The sequence below is a fragment of the Ipomoea nil genome, unplaced genomic scaffold (genome assembly GCF_001879475.1).
Source record: "Ipomoea nil cultivar Tokyo-kokei standard unplaced genomic scaffold, Asagao_1.1 scaffold0164, whole genome shotgun sequence".
Taxonomy (NCBI): Eukaryota; Viridiplantae; Streptophyta; class Magnoliopsida; order Solanales; family Convolvulaceae; genus Ipomoea; species Ipomoea nil.
The window spans coordinates 1288811-1298814 of NW_017616592.1; the positions used below are offsets into that span (position 1 = coordinate 1288811).

The 10004-nt window shown below is 32.6% G+C and overlaps 1 long non-coding RNA gene across 2 annotated transcripts; it reads right to left on the reverse strand.

Annotated features, from left to right (window-relative positions):
* Positions 1–2404: 2404 nt before the first annotated feature.
* Positions 2405–8227, reverse strand: LOC109175037. 2 transcript variants are annotated; one of them, XR_002053226.1, is made up of 4 exons: positions 7863–8227; positions 7674–7757; positions 7402–7508; positions 2405–3241 (listed from the first exon to the last, which is right to left on the reverse strand). It is a non-coding gene; the product is annotated as an uncharacterized LOC109175037 (long non-coding RNA). The 2 variants fall into 2 exon arrangements; XR_002053225.1 differs by lacking the exon at positions 2405–3241 and adding an exon at positions 6815–6930.
* Positions 8228–10004: the final 1777 nt, after the last annotated feature.

Genomic DNA, 10004 nt, shown 5'->3' on the forward strand with positions numbered 1-10004 from the left:
AACGAATCCACAATTGTGAAATCTTCGGATTGAAATTGCGGTTTTGGCTTGCCAAAGAACTGTGTTTGCGTAATTGGGAATTATTGGAGAAGAAGTTTGATGGGAGGAGATTAGGGCTAATTTTAATTTTTTTTAGGGAAATGAATTGTTTTGGTTGGGGTTGAAATAAAAAAGATTGTTTTGCCCTTACTTTTCACGGCATAGGCGGCATATGTTAATGGAAGGACTACGGTATGTCGAATTCGAAACTCGAAGGACCACGGATAGTCGATTTGAAAGTTTAGGACTAAAGGTGGCAAAACCACCAAACTCGAGGACCTTAGCTAGCATTTACTCCCTACCAAAACTATACTAACTATACAAGGTAATGATATATTATAATATACATGCATAATTTCCCTATGCTAATTTATTATGCACAATATTAACTCTCCCACTAATTAAGTTGTATCATCCTAATTATCTTACTAATTCTAGAAATATAATTAATTCTTCCTAATTAAGCTACGTAATTACAATTAAGGGTGTTGATGGACAATTTTAATATAGTCCTCGCAAGTGCACGAATCACTGTAGTAATAGGGTGCAATAGCAAGGGTCGAACCCAAGAGGAATTGATAAAATGCAATTTAATAAACTTGAAAATAAACTAACTAGACAATTTTAAATAATGCAATTTAATAAACTTGAAAATAAACTAACTAGACAATTTTAAATGTTCACAGCTAATTACAAATCAAAATGTATTTAACCAAATGAAACTGCAAGTAAAAGGGAAAAATAATTGAATAACCTTGAAACAAAATAACAAGTAAATAAAGAGATTAGGAACCAGAATTGACAATAAAAATAATCTAATTAGAATGAATATAAACACTAATTAAAACTGCAATTAACAACAATGAATGAGTGGAGAGAATAAAAGCAATGCACTAATTAATATGCAATTAACAATAATGAATAAGTGATAAGTGAAGAGCATAAAAACAATTGCCGTAATAATTTTGCTGCCAACCAAGAAGATTGCTTTACAATTCTTTGCTGCTTAAAACTGTTAGCTCTCCAACCACCGCCCAAAATTCTTTGCTGCCAAACCCCCAAGCTGCTGCCTGGAGATCTCCACCGCCGACCTCCAACCGGAATTGGTCCGGGGATGATTGATGATTATCTCCATTTGATTGTTCTCTTTTTATACTGCTCCGCCTCATCAATTTCTCCTTCTTCCGCCATAGATTTCTCCAACCTTCGTACTAACTTCGCAAACTGACCATTTCTTCCGGCTCTGATTCGCGATCATCGCTGACCCTCTCTTCGTTCGCTTCTTACGATTGACTAGGAGGAAAACAACAATAATAATAATAATAATAATAATAATAATAATAATAATAATAATAATAATAATAATAATCTTATTAGAGACCAAATATAACTAATCTACATTTATTAAACTCCTGCTGATCATGTACTACTAAAATTAATATTATTATTTTAAATTAGGATCAAAGAATTATTGGACTGGCAGAATTCAAATAATTCAAAAATAGACAAATTTAATAAAAACAACCTAAAATTGAATAATATTACTAAAAACTAATTATATAAATAATAAATAAAAATAGATAAGAATTAATCAATTATTTGCAACTTAACTATAAAAAATTATTTAAAAAAACAACAAAAATAATGTTTATCAGGTGTATCACAAACACTTGGATTAGATTACTTGATACATTCAATCTTGTTGCAAAGATAACAATAATTAGAGTGTTGTTGGTTGTTGCTGCAATCAAAGGGTGGACACTCCATCAATTACATGTGAATAATGCATTTCTACATGGGGAATTGAATGAAGAGGCCTATATGACATTACCTCCTGGTTTTACCTCTCCCAAACCTGGTCAGGTGTGCAAGTTGGTGAAGTCACTATATGGATTGAAGCAAGCTAGTAGACAATGGAATGTCAAATTAACCCATGAATTGTTGAGCATAGGATTTAAACAAGCTGTCTTTGATTCTTCCTTATTTACCAGGGGCAAAGGTGATGATTTTGTGACCCTACTGTCTATGTTGATGATGTGGTAATTGCAAGTCCTAATCTAAGTGAGGTGCAACAGATTAAGGAGCATTTGGATGTTGTTTTCCACATCAAGGACTTAGGTCCTTTGAAGTTTTTTCTAGGGTTAGAGGTTGCCAGAAATAGCAAAGGCATTTGTATGACACAAAAGAAATATACTTTGGAATTGCTTGAAGAGGCAATTTTTTTACATTGCAAACCAGCCAAAACACCCATAGTCACATCAATTAAGCTCAGCAGAACTACTGGTAACAAGCTTGAGGATCCTACTCAATACAGGAGACTTGTTATTACAAGACCAAACATTAGCTATGCTGCTTAACAGTTGTCTCAATTCCTAGACTACCCTACTAATATACACATGCAGGCAGCTCACAGGGTCTTAAGGTATATTAAAACAGCTCGGGACAGGGTCTTTTCTTCTCAGCAACGTCTTCATTGCAGCTCAAAGGCTTCACTTATTCTGACTGGGCTGCATGTCCAGATACTATGCAATCTGTCACAGATTTTTGTATGTTCCTTGACACCACTTTGATTTCTTGGAAGTCAAAGAAGCAAGTCACCATCTCTAGGAGTTGCTTTGAGGCTGAATACAGGGGCCCTTGCAACAACAACATGTGAAGTGCAATGACTAATCTACATGCTGCAAAACTTGGGGATAGTTGTGGATTCCCCGACCATGTCATATTGTGACAATAAATCCGCTATTGCAATAGTTAAGAACCCAGTTTTCCATGAGAGGACGAAGCACATTTTGAGATTGATTTCCACCTAGTGAGGCAGAAGCTACAAAAACTAGTCCTAAAACTGCTGCGCGTTGCTACCATTAACCAGCTAGCTGATGTGTTCACAAAAACTCATACTCCAAATACCTTCTACAACTTCATTTCCAAGTTGAGTCTACGTTGCATGTACACTCCGGCCAGCTTGCAGGGGTGTCAACGGATAGCAGCTTCACGTCAAAGTCAATGTCCAAATCACCATCTAGCGTTTCAAACTTGTCCATTTGTCATTTTTGATTTATAACTGCTTTATAACCAACTCTGTTAGCCTTTTGTTCCTTCCCCGTTTCTTCTTCTTTTGTATATTGTAGCTTGTAAACTGTTGTTCTGTTGTATCATCATCATCAATCTTCTTCCTCCTTCATCACTGCATAGTTTCCCTCACCTTTTTCAATATTAATCAAAACCATTTTAGTAATGATTCATTATTCCCTCTGCATCCCGCAACCTAAACCACTTTGTATTTTTCTTTTTCCATTTCATTTTTCTATAGAGACAGCCAACTGTTGCAGCTCTTTCCTTTAGGAGAGAGGAGACAAGTCAATTTTTTATTATTATTACTTTTGATATTTTGTTTCTACCGTTTATAGAAGTAGTTAAAAAAACTAATAACAATAACAGTAACAGTAACAGTAACAGTAACAGTAACAATAACAATAACAATAACAATAACAATAATAATAATAATAATAATAATAATAATAATAATAATAATAATAATAATAATAATCCCCTTAACTTTCACAGATTTCAATTCCTTTCTGCTAGTGGAAACTGGAAACGGGAAACTATGTCCAATGGTTCATTTCCCATAGCCACAAAAAATTAAATATAATTCATCGAAAAAAACATGGAGATTTTTATACCTTAGTTTATGGGAACTGTACACTACGTACTACAATTGATAAGTCTGGAATTTTGTTGTCATTTTATGTTTGTAGTTGAAAATGTTGCACTGTTACAAACCAAACCTCCGACCTATGCTTGGGGGGTGTTGGCTGTGAATTCTGTACCCCCTTCAGCTTCTTGTTGTTTCTACCGCACATAACACATTGGAAACAATATATAATGGGAATCATGTTACTAATAAAAATTACAAAATCATATCCTAGCACCTAACACATTGTCCCTTTTGTGTGCCACACCCATTTAAGGATTTCGGTGTATGCGAACAAGTGAAGTTAAAACTAAACTGTACTAGGGGTAAGACCTATGGTAATTAAGTGTATCATTTTTCTTACTGATGTCTGATGGATTTAATTATCCGGGGTGGACCTGAATCACTAAACCCAATAAAGAACGTATATAGGAAATAGATAAATAAAACGATGTCCTAAGACCGCAGGGGTCGTATATCGTATTAAATAACGACAAATTCGGTATTACAACGATGATTTTAGGACAAAGTAGATAATGTAGATTGAACATGTCTTAATGAGACAAGGTGGGGAGTTTTATATCAAACAAACCCCCAACCGCACCCCTAAATCGGGGGGTGGTTGAATCTCCGAGTTGACCGCGTTCCAGCCCGGGACCGGGTCCAGCATGCGGCCGAGCTCGACATGACCGAGCTCATTATGGCCCGAGCTCCTCGGGCTGAGAATTGGAAACATTAGTGGGTATGAGAATGGTATTTAGGATATCATTAAAAATGGAGTTCATGAAGGGAGCTAATTCAGCCTACACTGTTATGAAAGTTCTAAGGGATGAAGCCTTAGTGTCAGCATACTGTTCTAAACTGATTGAAGACCAAGACAAGGACTTGATATCAAAAATGTTAGATGAGGACGAGGAGGAAGAGGAGGACTCGGAACAGGTTTTGATTATTTTATAAAGTCAAATAAAGTTGTACAGTTTTAATCTTATGGTTGACAGGTTTTAGACTAAACTTTATTTTAATATGCAGGAAGCTTCAAATGGAGACAATGAGGTCAACAGTCCATTAAATCTACATCAGTCTCAAAGCCTAGACAATGATCATTCAGAGGCAGATGGTGTGAAGCGATCGCTTATGGACCAGTTTTCATCCTCTAGCAGGAAGGGAAAAACTGTGGTGGTTAAACAAGAAAAAATCTGAGCTGTTCTGGGATACTACAAACTATTACCACATTATTGTGGTTTTTTTTTTAATATTTTTAAAATGATCATTTGCCATGTTAAATTGGACTGTGTTTGTCCTGAACAATTTCATGTTATTGAGATCTATGATTAGACTATTTACCTTTGTTTTTTACCTATGATTTTTTGTAAACATTCATTACACTATGTTTATTACATATACTGTTAGATGTATGAATCTGAATGCAGGACAAGAAAGAAGCAACCACAGGGAAGCAACCACAAGGAATCAAACACAAGGAATCAAGCACAAGAATATGGTAGTTAAGGAAGCAAACACATTCAACCAGTGTAACACACAAGGGTTTTCAATTACTAATTTGTAGCAATCTGCTATTTTGAAAACTGTACTCTATCAATTATTAAGTCTGAATTCTTAATTGGACTCTATCAAATGTAATCAAACTTATTATTTACAATGGTAACAGACTGTTCTGGTACTTTACAACTCACACACTTTAAATGTAGAGCATTAGCAAACTATCATCCAAAAACTGTACAACTTAGTCTTTGATCAGTATGATACAACAAAAAAAGATATATACAATCAAAATGGTTATTTATACAGACAAACATTGGTAATTAAAATAATGGTTTTTTCTCGACCAAAAAAAAAAAAAAAGTTATTTACATTGGAAACATCGTACTCTGTTAAAATAATTAACTCACACACTCTAAATATCATCATTAGCAAACTATAATGAAAAAGAAACTGCTCACACTTTTAAGTTTAAGCAGTTTGAAATTAAGTTTTAAATAAAAGAAACTGCTCACACTTTTGACTTTATTTATTAAGTTTCTGTATATTTTTGTTGTTTTTATGCATCAAAAAACAAAGAACAAACACAATACACTTATCATTCGTATATCTTTAAATAAACATTATTTAAAGAGTAAAAAAAAAAAAAAAAACTCAGCATAAATTCACTTGGTCAGTTTCAAATGAAATTACATTTTAAGAAGTCAAATGTATACCGAACCCAAATCAAGCCTAGAAATGTCAATTAAAAACTCATACATAGGTAAATTTGAAATAGAGGAGTAACACTGCAGGTAACTTCCTCATTACAAAATAAAACTGTTGTTTTCAAATTACAAGATGTATGATCATGTCTATCTGAGACCAAAGTACACAATCTGGGACTAACACTGTTGACATGAGGAAAAGTACATATCACACCTAATGTTAACACTACATAACAGTACATAGGACTCATAACAGTACAATTCAGACTAATTGTGATAAAATGTGAATACAAAATAAACAATTCAAAGTAATGTCTATTTGTGTTTTTTTTTTAACATAACTATTACATTGGTCAAATTTCTAAAGAAGAAAAGTGTATAAATAACTCAATTAAATCCTAAACCACCAATCAAAACAACCTTTAATTAGTTACAATTTCATTTACATTCTTAATTAGTTTAGATAGAATATGAACAGTATATTCTTTCTATTCAGTTTTATTCTATTCAAAGTATACTAAATAGAATATATTTAGGATAAATGAGTAAAAACATTTGGTAAACTGCAATCCATTGAAGTAAATATAATTTAAAACTGTTACACATTGAAATTTTACAATGAGTAGTAAAACTGCTCTTTTTAGCATTACAAAGTCAGACTGCTTTGGAACTGGATCATCACAGTACATATGAGATAAACTTTGACATTTTAGGCCTAACAACTTGGACATCACAGTACATATCAGATAACCTTTGAAAGATAAATTGGATGTACTAAATATTAAAAACGCAAAAACTATTTATATGAATAATAATTAAGGCTTATCAACCAAAAAGGGAAATAGACATGTAAGATGCTGTTTACTAAGATGCTGCTTACAGTTAGGGCATCAGAACTGTAACTTCATCATTTGCCAAAGCTTAGAAAAAATGTTAGTCACAATATCTATTCCAAAACCACAACTAAAATGATGAAGTTATTAGGATAACCTGGAACATTGAAAAGACAAAAAATAAGTGTAAACACAAAATCTGCCTACAGACTAGATAATAATTTATAGCATAGATAATGTACAGCATACTTAACCAGTCATCAGAAAACAAAACTCTGTACATCATAAACTAAATAATTAAAAGAAAGTGGGAACATGTGTATTCAATATCATAAAAACTAATTGGCTTTGTTGTTTTCCAATAAAAAATGAAGAGTCATATCATTGCTTTTCATCATTACTATTACACTGCACTCTTAAATGCTAAAAACCCAATAAAAGCTTAACCTATTTGAATACAACTATTTCTAATACAAATAAAATCACAACAAAACACAGGAACATAAACAATAACAGCTCAGATATGAGGAAAATAGTTGCTTCTACAATAATAGGAAGCAAAAGAAAGCAAACATTCGACAATCAAGGTACCATAAACACTGCTTGAAACTGAAAATTTATACTTTACCTAAGAATTTTTTGTTCATTGCACAAATTTACACCTATTGAACTCTGTTGATGCCTGCTTACCTTCCCACCTTTGAATGTGTACATATAGATCTAACAACTACACCTCTGCAATTAAATTAGGTATCATTTGGTTAGTGTATAATATCCTAGGAATACTAAGAAGCCAATAATGTCTGATGTTAGGTATATAGACAATAATACAAAAACAAATTAAAGATCTAGAATATGTTAAATATTCTAAGATAAGAATTTAGACAAACAAATTTGTACTCTTAAACTTATCTTGCATTTCAGTCCTTTAATCTGCATCTAAGTCATGAACACCGTACGGACCCATTTTCTGATCTGCTTGATCTAGAATTAGGAAACAAAAAAAATATTAAATTTGATCTACAATTAGACGGTAAGACTTAATTTATAAGCAAATACAAACTACGATAGGGTATAAGACTTGCTTACCTTACATCTGATGTAGTCGAATAGGATAGTAATTGAAGATTGAGATACGAAGCTTGACGTTAGAACCTTAAAAATGCCGATCCGATTCTAAAAACCAAGATCGGAGATTAATAGTTCAGATCCTCGAACAACAACTAAACCGATCTCAGTGTGGTTTTCACAAATGAACCCTAATCGGATCTTACTGCAATCGGTTTAGGGGTTGAGATCTTCTACGAATTAAAGAAGATCTCAACACTGTAATGGCAGATGACGAGTTCTACTGTCGGAGATGGGGTTTTTTGTCTGAACAGATAGAGAGATAAGGTTAGGTAGATGTGAGAGGATGCTAGCTGTACGAGAGTGTGGAAGAGAATGGATCAACAAATGGCAGATCCATCTAGAAGACCCCTAAATGCAAATGACAGTATTCTAACATTATATTGGGTATAATTAGTAGGTAAATTTTGCTTTGATTTTTTAATTATAGAATTATTGGTCAAATCTAGGTTGTGGATAATGGTCCACAATATTGTGTGAACAATTGGTCCATCATCTACATTTTTAATATACTCAAAGTATATTTAAATGTAATTTATTTCAATCACTTAAGTTATAATTTTTTAGACTTATGGTACATTATATACAATTATGTACACTAGGTAGAATAAAAAGTCACTTTCACAATATATAACTTACGTAGCTCAATTTTCAGAAATTAGTATATTACAAATGTATTTTATTTGGAATTATTTTGATAATCATATCGTTATGTTTAAAAGTAAAGGTACTTATCTATGAATATTTGCACCTTTTAATTGCAGAAAATGTTGAAAATTCTCCGGTTACAAGTACTCATAACGCTATTTTGAAAAAAAATAGCTCAAAGTTACATACGGAATGCACACCACTACAAGTGGGTACTTCAAGTGATACACCAAAAAGTGGTCTAACAACAGGTAAACGCTCATGTCTTTTCAAATGTAATACCATTTGGCATTTACTTAGGTCTAATACACTGTTTAGAATTTTTTATTTTTTTTTAACATTTTTGGAAACCTGCAGTGAATCCAAAGAGTATAAATATAAATATGAGTACATGCCTCATGGAATATACGACAAGGAAAAGTAACTCCAGACATTTTGTATTAGGCGGCAGAACTCCCTATTTATCCTGTACAACAAGCTCTACACTTCCCGGTTAGTTATATTAAGGCATATACTTAATATTATTTATTTCATATCAGAACTCGGATATCATCAATGACAAACACAAAAAATTTTCATTTGTTGCAGAGGGTACAATAACTATGTCGAACAGCACACGATCACCTCTACAAAATATATCAAACCGTAAGTATTGTTAGATCTATTTTTAAGTTTGCTTAAGTAGTTATTTTTATTTATTGAACTTTTTTTTTTCTACTTAAAATAAAGTCGCTACCAGACAATGCAACAAGAGTCCATGCATGAATGAGGGTAAAGACCATAGCCAAGATAATGTGGTCAACCGCGATTTGTTTCAAGATTTTGAAGAAGTTTGCAATACTAATCGCATTTTAGAACAAATGGAAGACACTTGTGGTAAGTTCAACATTCACTAACATTTGCGAAGTTACTTTACAAAAAAAATGTTCAAGTTTATGTATTTAGTTGTTTAAATCAAATGTATTACTGTATCGTAGGATTGGTCGAAATTCCGCAACAACCTATACAACATATTCCAAATGGTAATTCCTTTATTATTTAGAATCTTACGTAAATTCAAAATTATTTTATGTGTACGTTATTATGTTTAGTGTAGAAACCAATCGCATTCACCTTTTTGATAATAATCAGTTCAATACGTGTATGCATAATATGAAATGTTTAAGGTCATCTTATATAATTGACCTAAATTATATTTAATTATCAATGTAGTTGAATACAAAAATCTTGGTGATGCAAATAACAAGTGTCAACATTGTGGAGCGCTGTTTTGGCACGAAGAAAGGATAAACAAAACAGTTATTCATGGCACCCCAAGATATTCAATGTGTTGCAACAACGGTAAGATTAAATTGCCACCAAACCTGAGGCCACCAGATGCAATTTACAATCTGTTTTTTGGAGAAGGAGAAAAAAGCAAGCAATTCCTGCAAAACATTAGAACATACAATAATA